Below are 13,905 nucleotides of genomic sequence, written 5' to 3' on the forward strand. Positions count from 1 at the left end.
ACACATCGGAGCATGTTTGGGTTAGTAATTAGCGCCTACTGCGGATTTTTCAAGTCTCTTGGTACTTAAGAGGCCATGGAAAATCCGGGTCTTCCCCATACCATCATACCCAAACATGCTCTGATGGAGACCAAACTTTGTAAGCATGTGGGGGGGGGGCACGCTCACACGCTTGCAAAGTTTGGTCATAATCGGAGCATGTTTGGGTTGGTAATTAGCGCCCGGTGTGGATTTTTCAAGTCTTGGTACTTAAGAGGCCATGGCAAATTCGGGTCTTCCCCATACCATCGTACCCAAATATGCTGCGATGGGGACCAAACTTTGCAAGCATGTGGGGGGACCCACCCCCATATGCTTGCAAAGTTAGATCATAGTTGGAGCATGTTTGGGTTAGTAATTAGCGCCCGGTGTGGATTTTTCAAGTCTCTTGGTGCTTAAGAGGCCATAGAAAATCCGCGTCTTCCCCGTACAATCGTACCCAAACATACTCCAATGGGGACCAAACTTTGCAAACATGTGGTGGGGAGGGCACCCCCACATGCTTGCAAAGTTTGGTCACAATCGGAGCATGTTTAGGTTAGTAGTTAGCGCCCGGTGTGGATTTTTCAAGTCTCTTGGTGCTTAAAAGAGGGCATGGAAAATCCGGCTCTTTCCCATACCATTGTACCCAAACATGCTCCAATGGGGACCAAACTTTGCAAGCATGTGGGGGGACCCACTCCCACATACTTTCAAAGTTTGGTCATGATCGGATCATGTTTGGGTTAGTAATTAGCGCCCGGTGTGGATTTTTCAAGTCTCTTGTTGATGCTTAAAAGGCCATGGAAAATCCGGGTCTTCCCCATACCATCGTACCCAAACATGCTCCGATGGGGACCAAACTTTGCAAGCATGTGGGGGGGACCCACTCCCACATGCTTGCAAAGTTTGGTCATGATCGGAGTATGTTTGGGTTAGTAATTAGCACCCAGTGCAGATTTTACAAGTCTCTTGGTGTTTAAGAGGCCATGGAAAATCCGGGTCTTCCCCATACCATCGTACCCAAACATCCTCCGATGGTGGGGACCAAACTTTGCAAGAATATGGGGGAGGCCACTCCCACATGCTTGCAAAGTTTGGTCCCCATCAGAGTATGTCTAGGTTAGTAATTAGCGCCCAATGCGGATTTTTCAAGTCTCTTGGTGCTTAAGAGGGCATGGAAAATCCCGCTCTTCCCCATACCATCATACCCAAACATGCTCCGATGGGGGACCAAACTTTGTAACCATGTGGGGGAGGGGACACCCTCACATGGTTGCAAAGTTTGGTCATTGATAGGAGCATGTAGTAATTAGCTCCCAGTGTGGATTTTTTAAGTCTCTTGGTACTTAAGAGGCCATGGAAAATTCGGGTCTTCCCATACCATCGTACCCAAACATGTTACGATGGAGACCAAACTTTGCAAGCATGTGGAGGTGGGCCACCCCCACATTATTGCAAAGTTTACTCACAATCAGAGTATGTTTGGGTTAGTAATTAGCGCCCGGTGTGGATTTTTCAAGTCTCTTGGTGCTTAAGAGGCCATGGAAAATCCGAGTCTTCCACATACCATTGTACCCAAACATGCTCTGATGGGGACCAAATTTTGCAAGCATGTGGGGAGGGCCCACCCCCACATGCTTACAAAGTTTGGTCACAATCAAAGTATGTTCGGATTAGTAATTAGCACCCAGTGTGGATTTTTCGAGTCTCTTAGTGCTTAAGAGGCCATGGAAAATCCCGCTCTTCCCCATACCATCGTACCAAACATACTCAATGGGAGCCAAACTTTGCAAGCATGTGGGGGAGGGCCCACTCCCAAATGCTTGCAAAGTTTGGTGATGATTGGAGCATGTTTGGGTTAGTAATTACTGCCTAGTGCGGATTTTTCAAGTCTCGGTGCTTAAGAGGCCATGGAAAATCATGGTCTTCCCCATACCATCGTACCCAAACATGCTCCGATGGAGACCAAACTTTGCAAGTATGTGGGGGGGACCCACATGCTTTGCAAGCATGTGGGGGGAACCCACCCCCACATACTTGCAAAGTTTGGTTAGGATTGGAGCATGTTTGGGCTATTAATTAGCGCCCAGTGTGGATTTTGCAAGTCTCTTGGTATTTAAGAGGCCATGGAAAATCTGGTTCTTTCCCATACCATCGTACCCAAACATACTCCGATGGGGATCAAACTTTGCAAGCATGTGGGGGGACCCACCCCCACATGTTTAAAAAGTTTGGTCACGATCGGAGCATGTTTAGGTTAGTAATTAGTGCCCAGTGCTGATATTTCAAGTCTCTTGGTGCTTAAGAGGCCATGGAAAATCCCGCTCTTCCCCATACCATCGTACCCAAACATGCTCGATGGGGACCAAACTTTGCAAGCATGTGGGGGAGGCCCATCCCCACATGCTTGTAAAGTTTGGTCATGATCGGATCATGTTTAGGTTAGTAATTAGTACCCAGTGCGGATTTTTTAAGTCTCTTGGTGCTTAAGTGGCCATGGAAAATCCGGATCTTCCCCATACCATCGTACCCATACATGCTACTTTGCAAGCATGTGGGAGGGACCGACCCCCACATGCTTGCAAAGTTTGGTCACGAGATCAAAGCATGTTTGGGTTAGTAGTTAGCTCCCACTGCGGATTTTTCAAGTCTCTTGGTGCTTAAGAGGCCATGGAAAATCCCGCTCTTCCCCATACCATCGTACCCAAACATGCTCCAATGGGGACCAAACTTTGCAAAAGAATGTGGGGGGGGCCACCTCCACATGCTTGCAAAGTTTGGTCATGATCGGAGCATGTTTGAGTTAGTAATTAGTGCCCAGTGCAGAATTTTCAAGTCTCGGTGCTTAAGAGGCCATGGAAAATCCGGGTCTTCCCCATACCATTGTACCCAAACATGCTCCGATGGGGACCAAACTTTGCAAGCATGTGGGGGGACCCACCCCCACATTCTTGCAAAGTTTGGTCATGATCGGAGCATGTTTGGGTTAGTAATTAGCGCCCAGTTGTTGCGGGTTTTTCAAGTCTCTTGGTGCTTAAGAGGCCATGGAAAATCCGGGTCTTCCCCATACCATCGTACCCAAACATGATTCAATGGGAACCAAACATGATTCAATGGGAACCAAACTTTGCAAGCATGTTTGGGGGGGCCCACCCCCACATTCTTGCAAAGTTTGGTGATCTTCAACAAACAATATGGTGATGGTGATTTTCAACAAACAATATGATAGCCAAAGTGTTAAAAAATAAAAAAACCATGAACATAAACTAAAATACAATGATCCTCAATAATGAGAAAACTCATAAATGATAAAAACATCAACTAAATACATCAAAATGTGAGCTAACACAGCCACTCTAGGTTAAGCCACTAACTCAAAAGATCAAGGCATAATGAAAATGAGCTACCCTAGCTATTCTGAGGTTAGTCACTCCCAATAAATCTAAGTACGATGTAAGTGAGCTAACCCAGCTAGTCTGAGTTTAGTCACTATCAAGACAGGGATCTAGTCAGCAGCACCCTCTCTAGCTCTCAACTGCTCTAGAATGCCCTCATGGTTATCCATTCGAAGCCGAAAATGAGAGCAAGAAGTGTTTTCGGCTCTGTACTCGATCAAGAGTGAGCCTGGTAGCAACCACTAGATGAGAGAACTGAAATGTCTCTAACTCCCACTTCCACTGCTAGAACTCAAGACTCCCCTGACGAAGGCGAATCTGTGTAGAACCGGCCTACCACAATCATGCTATGGGTGTCAAAAGAAAACCCATGATCATCCACTGTATCCTGGTCAAGTATGCACTTTGGCCTAATGCAACTCATCAGATAGTAGTCTACTCCCTCGCTATTGCCCTCACCGGCAATAATAGCAAATACATCACCCTCCTGTAGCAAATCTATCAGGTCATCATAGCTAGCCATGAACGCAAGACTTGTGTGCTCATCGAACAACACTAGATGTGAAGGATGCTCGAGGGAGAGGAATGTCTGTATCCATGCATCTACCCATCCTCTCGAGGTACAATGTGACCAATCGCCATCCATACATGCTCCATAGAAGCATGCAAACCATCGTGTGTAAATCATGGGGGCCGCCATGCACGTGCTCCTGATGGAATGTAAGCCCAAGGTGCTAGGTACTATGTCACAATCATGGGAGGCTCTACGGTCAATCATGCCAAAAAATCTCCCCGACAATCCGAGCATCATGTTTGGGAGATACGATGATGCTGCACTCCCACACAAATGTTGGGAGCACCACTCGACTACGTGGCCTGCATCTCTGAACTGCTCAGCATCTTGAAGCTAATGATGCCTCAGGGCACGTTTTTCACACACGCGCCCAACCATCATGCTCTCCCTTCCAATGACCAGTCTCAAAGAATGACCAAAAATACTAGGATACTAGATTGCACATGCCACCTATAAATCTATAAAACAAAGTCTTAGTTATTGTTTTCTTAAAGATGTTCTAGTGAATTTAGTTTAGTTGTTGTGAATATAAGAGAACCATAAGTACTACCTGTAGAGCCAATAGAATTGTCATGGATGACTTGAACTGTGCGCCCCATAACCATCTGACTAAACACATCGCTGGCCACATGTGATCCCACAATCTCGTAAAAAATCGTCATGGAGACGAAAACAGTGTTGCACAAAATGTGCATCATGTGAACAATCATCCACTGATATAGAAATGATACTCTCGAATAATGACACTGGCCTCGAGGAGGGTACTCGCTATTCCATCTACATGGGCCTCTGCATGTCGATAGCTAATGTGGACCATAATAGCAACCTGGTGAGGTAAGCAAGAGAGACGATTAGGACACAAAAAATCAATTAAGTAATATAGCTCAAACACGAAACAAATATTATGAAATATAACCATTATACCTGCTCTGAGAAGTAATACTCAGATTGTATCTCTTGAAAAGGTGTGAAGGTGTAGTTCTCTGCAAAATCAATCAGAGAGGCGACCACACCAATAGAAAACTCTACCAGGCATGCTCGGAACCAATCATCGTGCCACTTGGCACGATGATTGTGTCGTATATAGGGGTAGATCTGCTCCCTAAATGTGGCTGTGAAGTGACAACGTGGTGTATGTTTGTCCACGAGCTGCAACTTCCTGGACTACCCACCACTCTGGAGCGGGTGTGTCACATACTTATAATGTTGCCATGGCACTATCTCTTGGTCACTTGCATCAAGATCTACCATCTGTAGATGTGCAAGTGAACCACATGATGTGCAATTACTCTCCACACAAGGCATCCTATGGAACTCGGCATCCTGTGTGCGTGCACATAAAAGAGAGTGGATGAAATCACGAGGACTACGAGGCAACTCTCTATGCCCACTAAGAGAACGGAACACATCATAAAAAAGTTTGAACTCAACATGGTAGCGACAATAACATGTGTCACGCTGACGTGAGTACCTCACAAACCAAGGCTTACACCCCTCAAATGACCTTTGCCCAATTTTAAGCTCTGGATACGATGCCACAAACTGAGAATACAACTTTCATTTCAAGAAAGCAAGCACAGTGCTCAATGAACACTCCTCTTGTCACTCTCTTACGCAAATCTTTCTTGAAAATTTGCGAGGCACGACAATTCTCCTCCCAAAAACTTTCTATCAAGGCTCTAATGGTTTCATCTAGTAGGCGATCATGCCTAGCTACACGACCACTACTCGCCCCCACAAAGCACCAACCTCATTGGCATCTAAACTTTGTCGTCTAATAGACCCAACTCTAAGTGCGTGTGGTGCTATGGAAAGAATGCGAGATGTGGCACTCACCTTACCCTTCATTTGGGAGCTACTTATGGCTACCACAATAGCCCGTCGAGTAGCCAAAGCGTCAGTAGAGTTCCTCTTCTTGTTAACTGTATAGGAACGATGAGCACTTTGTAACACCGCCGTGCCAGCTCTCCTCTCTTTTCGACCTCCAATGTTAGAAAGCGCCCTACAGTTGGCTATGTTGGGCAGATCAATCAAAGCATCAAGCACGCATGCGTGTGATGAAGGCGTGAGGTCTTTGAAATAGGAATGGAAGATTGCATGGGCACGATGATGCGCCCCTGACTTTGATAGTTCTTTCCTATCCACACTATGGGCGCCCAAAGGAGGGGGGTGGTTTGTTGTGGAAGAGAAGGGGGCTCAAGAAGGGTGGGTTCATGTGGATTATCTAAACTAAGGGGTAGTGGGGGAGAAGAGGGCGGAGGGAGAGGAAGTAGAAGAGGAGGAGCAAGGCTTGGATCATCGCCAACAGAAGGTGTTGCTTGTCGTTGACGTGCTCTCCACTCTCTCTTTCTCTCACAAGCTACCCTTTTCCTCTCCTCCTCTTGAACTCGGTGGATGGGAGGAAGTCTAGTCCTATCACGTTTTCGACTCCTACGACTTTGAGAACCCATTCTCAAGAAAGCTAAGAGAGTAAAAATTATGAAGACTCAATGATGGGATAATACTAGAGATAAGTGTGGGATAGTACTAGAGATGTGTGATTATATAGAAAAAATAGGTTATCCACTTCAAATCACAGTGGATTTCCTATCTAAGATTGATTGGATAATTAAGATAAATATAAAGATAATAAAAGATTGATTGGATAATTAAAGATAAACTATTATTCACTTAAAAATTAATATTATTAATAATATTTATTAACAAGTTTAAATATTTATCATTACTAGATATATAAATATATCTTTTTATCTTTTGTTTTATAATTATATAACTGAATTTTCTTTTATAATGTATTTTTTTCAAATTTTATCGAAGGTTTATCCTACACATAAATATTTTCAAGAAATATTAAATTTTAAAAAATTATTATTATTAAATTAAGTAACATGAACTTTTAAAATAATATTATTTATCTAATTACAAAATATATTCCTTTAAAATTAGTGATTTTAAATTCTTTTATATTAATAAATTATATATATGTTATTTTTTAAAATTCTATATTTTATTTCTCTAAATTACTAAATTAACATTTTCAAAAATATGTTTTTGAAAAAAAAATGGGGAGATGGAAAGGAGGTGCCACATGTCACATGCGTGCATGACACGTGGCATTTTCTTGACATGTGGCACTATTATGACTGATGTGGCATGCCATGTCACCAAGTGCGAGGTGGCATGCAAAGGTGGTAAGAAGATGTGGCATTAATGATGCGTAGGATGATGAGGTGGGGAGTCAACTAGGTTGACCATGTTGACATGGAGGGTGGAGGTGGCAAGCTGCTTATGTGGATCCTCTCTCGAAGCTGATGTGGACATAAAGTGGCATGCATATATAAGATTTGTGCCTACCCATCTCAGTACAGCTTATCATCCAAAGATAGATGGCCAGACTGAAAGAGTAAACCAAGTAAGCTAAACTGGTCCAAAACTTGTCCAAAATGGATCAAAATGAAGCTAGAAGCCTCTAGATCCCAATTGGACTTGGTTGGTGGCCTCCCTCTCCTATTGGAGATTACCCTCTTATTCTTGGTGGCTGAGCTTTCTCTTGTGGGCTTCACTTCTTCTTAAAGAATTAAGCCAAAAACCAAGGGTAAGCCTAAAAACAATGGTGTTTTTCTCTCTCTCTTTTTTTGGTAATCTTCTTCCCAACCTCTCTAATGCTTGGAAAGCATTTTAATCTATGGTTTCTTCTTTAAATCCATGCTTTTATTGATTATATTGTTTAAATGGATAAGTGTTAATCTTTTATGCTTAAATGTAATGTTTTTGATTTGTAAATCTCTCTTTTTGTAAGAATACTCACCTTTATGGATTAATCCTTGTTTGAAGGATAGATCTTAGTCCTAATCTTATTTTCTTACCCAAAACTCTAGGCCTAACAAGCTAGAGATTGAGATTAAGCATTTTTATGATTTTTAATCTAATTAAAAATGAGGATTAATTCATTTATGCTTGTTTTATGTTAGAAAAATTCATAATTATTCATTCTAAAGTGAAAGAGAGCTTGTTCTAACATTATCATTTTTATTTTCATATGGAAGTTATAATTGGGAAATTTTTCTTAAATAAACAAGGTGCTTAGATATAATTATGTTTGAGTTTATGCATAATGAAATTTTTAATTAAAAGAGGAAGTCCCACCATATTTAGGTAAATATGAGTAAATATTAAAAATAGAATTTTGAGTATTCTCAGAAAATGTGGGGAAGCTATGCCAAAATTTTTACCATTAAAAAAATAAATTTAATTCTATGCATAAATTTGGTCATGCAAAAAGAGGAATTTTCATCATATTCTATGCATAAACATTTTAATGCTAAAATAAAGATTTTTGTTATATTTTTATATTATATGTGCATGCATAAAAATCTAGATGCAAAAAGAGTAATTTTCACGATATTCTATGTACAAACATTTTAAATATTAAAAGAGAAATTTTTGTCATATTTCAAAATAGGTATATACATGGGTATTTTTATTTATTTATCAAAAGAGAAATTTTCATCGTATTTTTAATTAGAAAAATGCATAAATTAATTTTGGTATCAAAAAGAGAAAGTCTCACCATATTCTATGTAGATAATTAGGGCATGTTGATGCCTAGGTCCAATTGGAGAAAATAATATTTTAGTATAATTCTATGTGAATATTTTAAATAAATGATGTATGCATATTCATAAAAAGGATCATTGGAAAAAGAAATATCATTGTTAAATTCCATCATTCACGAATAGAATTATTTATAGTTCTATTATGTCCAAGGAAGAATGAATTTTCATAATTTTGGATATTTACTCTTATGATTAGAAATCACAATTAATTTATCAGATAAATGGAGAATTATCTCTAGAAAATATCTTTAGGAATAAATTCGAGTAATTCGGTGCTAGACCATGTCCACAAGAGAAAGGTGGGTCAGTAAGATGCTTGCCCATCTCTTGAATCAAGACTTATGACCAATCCCATTTCTTCATCACAGTACGAAGAATGGATAATCGGTTGATCTAGAGATGTTTTCCCTAAGACCCGAAATCATCTAGAAACAAGTTAAAAAATCATTGTAATTGATGGATGGATCACCGAGATACGTGATTCGTGATTTTCATTGAGAAAGCCTGGGTTGAAAATAAGGGAGTTTCATGAAACCAAACTCAATGGGAAATTCTTACTTGCATAGAAACTCTATTTTTTTGTAAAGGACTGTCTTACGCCAGAATGCTGGAGGAAGCATTTGGCTTATTATTAATCTAAGGAGAGTTCATGCCAGAATGCTGGAGGAAGCATTTGGCTTATTGTTAATCTAAGGAGAGTTCACGTTGCAACAACAGCAGCTGGTGGGAGTCATTGAAGGACGTCTCTCGTGGGGCAAAGCCTGCCAAGGGTCTTGACCAGCCTCGGTACGGTTGAAAATGGTGCACTTCTGATATGATGGGCGAGGGCCGATGAAGCGGTTGAGTGAAGTACTAGGACACCTAAGGAGGATCCTAGAGGGTTCTGACAAGGCAATGCATGGGCTCGCGGGCTGCTAGGACACCCATGCGTATGTCGAGGAAGATATTCATGGATTGGCGAGAAATTATCTAAGTGAACTAGAAACTTGAAATTGGATCTTGTTGGTTGACTAGCTGGTCTTCAACGAAGAGTCCGGATGACATTTTGATTGTAAAACAATGGAACTGGAATTTTGAGGATTATGATGGAAACACTGTGGTTTTATTCTAATTCTATCTTGGGAAAATAGTTGAATATGAGAAAATGCAATTTCATATTGGGTGTGTAAGTGGTGTGTCTGTTTTTAGTATAATTGCATGAGTGCCGGGCTAGGGGGCTTGGGAACTCTTTTCCTAGTACGCGAGACAAACACAACCTAATTTTTATAAAGAGTGATCCCACCAATACAGTGGTCAAGCAGTTGGCTAAACCATGGGCCGTAGGCTGGATTGGTGGATTCCTATAACAAAATTCAGTTAGGTTTAAGTCACGATAGTTATAGTAAGTCCTAAGGAGATTCTTGTTCTATGGGAAAGAATCAACGGTTGTGCCTTGCTTAAGGGAAAAAAAGCGATGATCTCTATGAACCAAGTGCAAGTCCCTTCCTTAATTCAGCCATGTGACCTATAGGTTTGGTGAGAATAGATAGGATAGTTAAGGCTATTGACCCTGTTAGATAAATACCCGTTATAGAAGATTTTCCTGGAGGAATCGCCCGTGCTTTCTGGGCGAGGAAAGTTTTTTCGGTCTCGGTTTCGGAAGAACCGAGACCGAAAAAACTTTGTTAGATAAATACCCGTTAATAGAAGATTTTCCTGGAGGAATCGACCGTGCTTTCTGGGCGAGGAAAGTTTTTTCGGTGTCGGTTTCGGAAGAACCGTCGGACTAGTCCCTTGCCCGAACATCCGTGGGTGAGGCCCCAAGTGGGAAACCCTACCTCGCGCAAGAGGTTGCTATTTTTGCTGCTGCTAGCACTCGAGAGTCTTGTGCGCAGAGGGGACATGGCGTCTCACAAGGAGAGAGCAAATCAAAATATTCTCTATATCTCTTTCTATCTCATCGAGTGTGTTGCCATGTCTAAACAGTTTATAATATTGATATGCTTGGCTACCTAAGCTAGAAACATTTCATTTATTAGACTACTACCTTTGAGATTGTAGAGAAAATTCTAGAGATAGAATAATGGGTCTTAGAGAATTTATAAACTATAGTAGCCTTGGAGAATATACACATGTAGTAGTCCTATATTAGCTGAGAAACGTTCTTAAAAAAGTTTAAAAAATGGTTTTGCCAATACATAATTTTTAAAGTGACAATTATATGTATCTATAAGAGTTATCAAGGAGGTATCTACATGTATATAGGTACGTTACTAGGTTTAGTTATATGTTGGCAAAGATACAAAGAGATATTTATAGAGCCTTAAGATATTAATTTTAGATTTCAGCAAATGGAGATTCAGAATGATAACAACCACTTAAAAGCTGTACTGGCTGTGAATGATTCTTGCAATGAAGAAGTAGCTTTTGTCTACCCCACCACCTGAGTTAATGAATGTTCGAGCTGAAAAACACCTTGCTCGGTCAAGGTATCCATCCAGACAATCAAACTCTAAACGTTTACAAAATATTGTGGACATATGCGAGCGCACTGAGAAAAATCAGGTTGCTTGCAAGGAGTACTTAAATGCTCTTTAGAATGAGATCCATGGAAGTGGCAGCCAAAGGGGAGATACGTTAAGAGATGACTTGTCTTATCATCTCCATCACGTCCTTGATAGTAGTGGTTGCATGGAGGCTAACCAACTAGACATGATTTCTTTCATGGAGAATATACATGTTGAAATTGGAGAATGTGGATGTAATGGGAAATGTAAGGAACAAGTTGATTCTCTAAAATAGTAAGTATGTACTTTAGGCTTGGAGATATTGAGTCTTAAGATATCTGTTAATCGACTCAATGCTATTATGAAAAAGATGAGCAATATGTTAGAAGCCCGAGTAGTTCCCTAGAGATTTTGTGAGAGTAATGATGTTTTTACTCAAGGGACAAATCGTATTGCAAGTTTCAAATTTGGCTCTCCATTTTGGCGATATTTATGAATTTTCTATTTTCTCAAATTCAATACTTCTCTCTTCTATTTTGTTCTCTCGCACTTTTTTCCTGTGTCTCAACACCTCTCTCTCTCTCTCTCTCTCTCTCTCTCTCTATCTATCTATCTATCTATCAATCAATCAATCAATCTCTCTCTCTCATTGTATATGTTATAACCCTTTATCTTTGTAGGAGATGGATTGTATATGTTATACTCACTTATTTATGTAGGAGATGGTTTGTATATGTTATACTCACTTATTTATGTAGGAGATGGTTTGTATATGTTATACTCACTTATGTATTAAAAACTTCTCTAAGAATTACATTGTTATTGAGCTGAGTCTATCTATAGTAGGGTCATATGTGTGATAATGGCTGTTGAAGTAGAATAAATGTAATAGGGTAATATTATGTTGCTGTTTGAAGTTAAGAATATTTTTAATAAAAAAAGTTAGTATTCGTTATTTTGTGTTTCAAAGGAGATTGAAGATGATTAGGAGCTGTATATACTTGAGTTTAAACCAAGTTCATCGGCTTTGAATTTTGGATGCAACACGCGTGTCTCACCGTAATCGTTCTAAGACAAGGGCTTGCATTCAAAAATAAAATGTTGCTAATTTAACAGATGCAAATGAAATTGAAACATTTGGAAGGGTTGAAAATGAGGAGGAGCATAGAGGATTCCATGGTGGAATCCACTTAGATTCAAGAAACAGAGCAATTGCCAATGCTATGTTACTTCAAGAACTTATCAAATGAACATCCAAATGCTCAGGCACATAGAGATATGGAACGCGGCCCTTTTTCATTAGATTTAAATGAGCTACCTATGGACGATAATTTTCATTCTATTTGCTGTGTCGTTGGCAATGTGAAAGATAGTAAATCCGAATGTCACTCTATAAGGCGTGTGTTTTCTTTTCCTTGAAATGTTAAGCACCCAACAACTGTGGTAGTATATTTCGAAGATTGTACTCTTCACTCATTTAGGAGCCCTTTCTTATAAGTGCCATTTTTGTGGTGCACTAATTTGGAAATGTGAGGCGTTAAGAAAGCTAAGACAATATGTGGGCAAACACTATTGTGAAAGTGGGAATGTCTCTTTACTACATTTGGAAAATCCACATCCTACATTGGTTGAGTTGTTACTTGGTAATGATAATGTAAGTAAGGAATACAGAAAGAATATACACTCTTATAATAATACCTTTGCATTCGTTTCACTGGGTTCTCACTTGGATAATCAGTTCACTAGGGGGAGAGGAGTATTCAATTTCCAAATCCATGATATTACCTATCATTGTGTTGGTTCTGTAATACCTGATGAAACACGAGATGCGGCTCCTCGATTTGCCCAACTATATGTGTATGATACAAAGTATGCATTATAGAATAGACTTCATGGGATGCCTTCTTTAAATCATAATGTACTTGAGAGGTTGCAAACAATGATGTACAGATATAATCCGTACGTCAGCAGATTTGAGAATGGTCATCTCACTGAAGCATGATCAACTTCAAGGAAATACTTGGTTCCTACATGAAGTGAGGTAGCAGCTATCATGCTAGGTCAAGGAAATGAGTTTCATGTGCGGCATAGAGATATTCAAACAATGTCATGCACAGGTGCTATAAAATACAAATCTAACCTGCACCATTCATATATGCCTCTATTATATGTTCTTCTATTTCCTTGAGGAGAGGATGGTTGGCATGTTGGAATTCCACTCAATGGTAGGAATAGACAAGGTTCAAATCAGGAGATAAAGACCATAACTCAACGGCAATCTTGTTAAAATATACAAGTGAATGGGTGTGTGCGGGAACAAGCCCTTGGTAGCAAGAGGTTGTAAAAGAGAGTCTATAAATGAGTGAGTAGCAGTGAAAAGGTGAGAGGTATCTACTAGGAGAGAATAAAGGATAGCGTGAGAAAGTCTAGGATGTGTGGAGATATTCTGGGAAAAGTGAAGAGGTGGAGAGAATCAAGCAAAAGAGGTGGAGTGAATCAAGGATGAGGTGTCCCCCCAGATGTAGGGGAGGTGGCACAAATCAAGGAACAAATCAATGGAGCAGATCATGGACAAACTTGTATAAATTGAGGCATTGGCCTAATGAGTAATTTTTAGGTTTTTGAGTATCCATGCCTAGATTAAGCTATCAATTAATTGCTCACTAATCTTATCTTAATCATCATCTAATCACTTTGCTAATGATGTTGATTCTTGCATTTGATCCACCATAGCTCATCACTTTACTTGCATTTTAACATGGTATCAGACCAGCCTACTTAGGATCCATCCAATTTATGAGCTTATTTATCTT

Source organism: Cibotium barometz, chromosome 20 (genome assembly GCF_041138505.1).
Source record: "Cibotium barometz isolate CiBa-2024 chromosome 20, ASM4113850v1, whole genome shotgun sequence".
NCBI classification, from domain to species: Eukaryota; Viridiplantae; Streptophyta; class Polypodiopsida; order Cyatheales; family Cibotiaceae; genus Cibotium; species Cibotium barometz.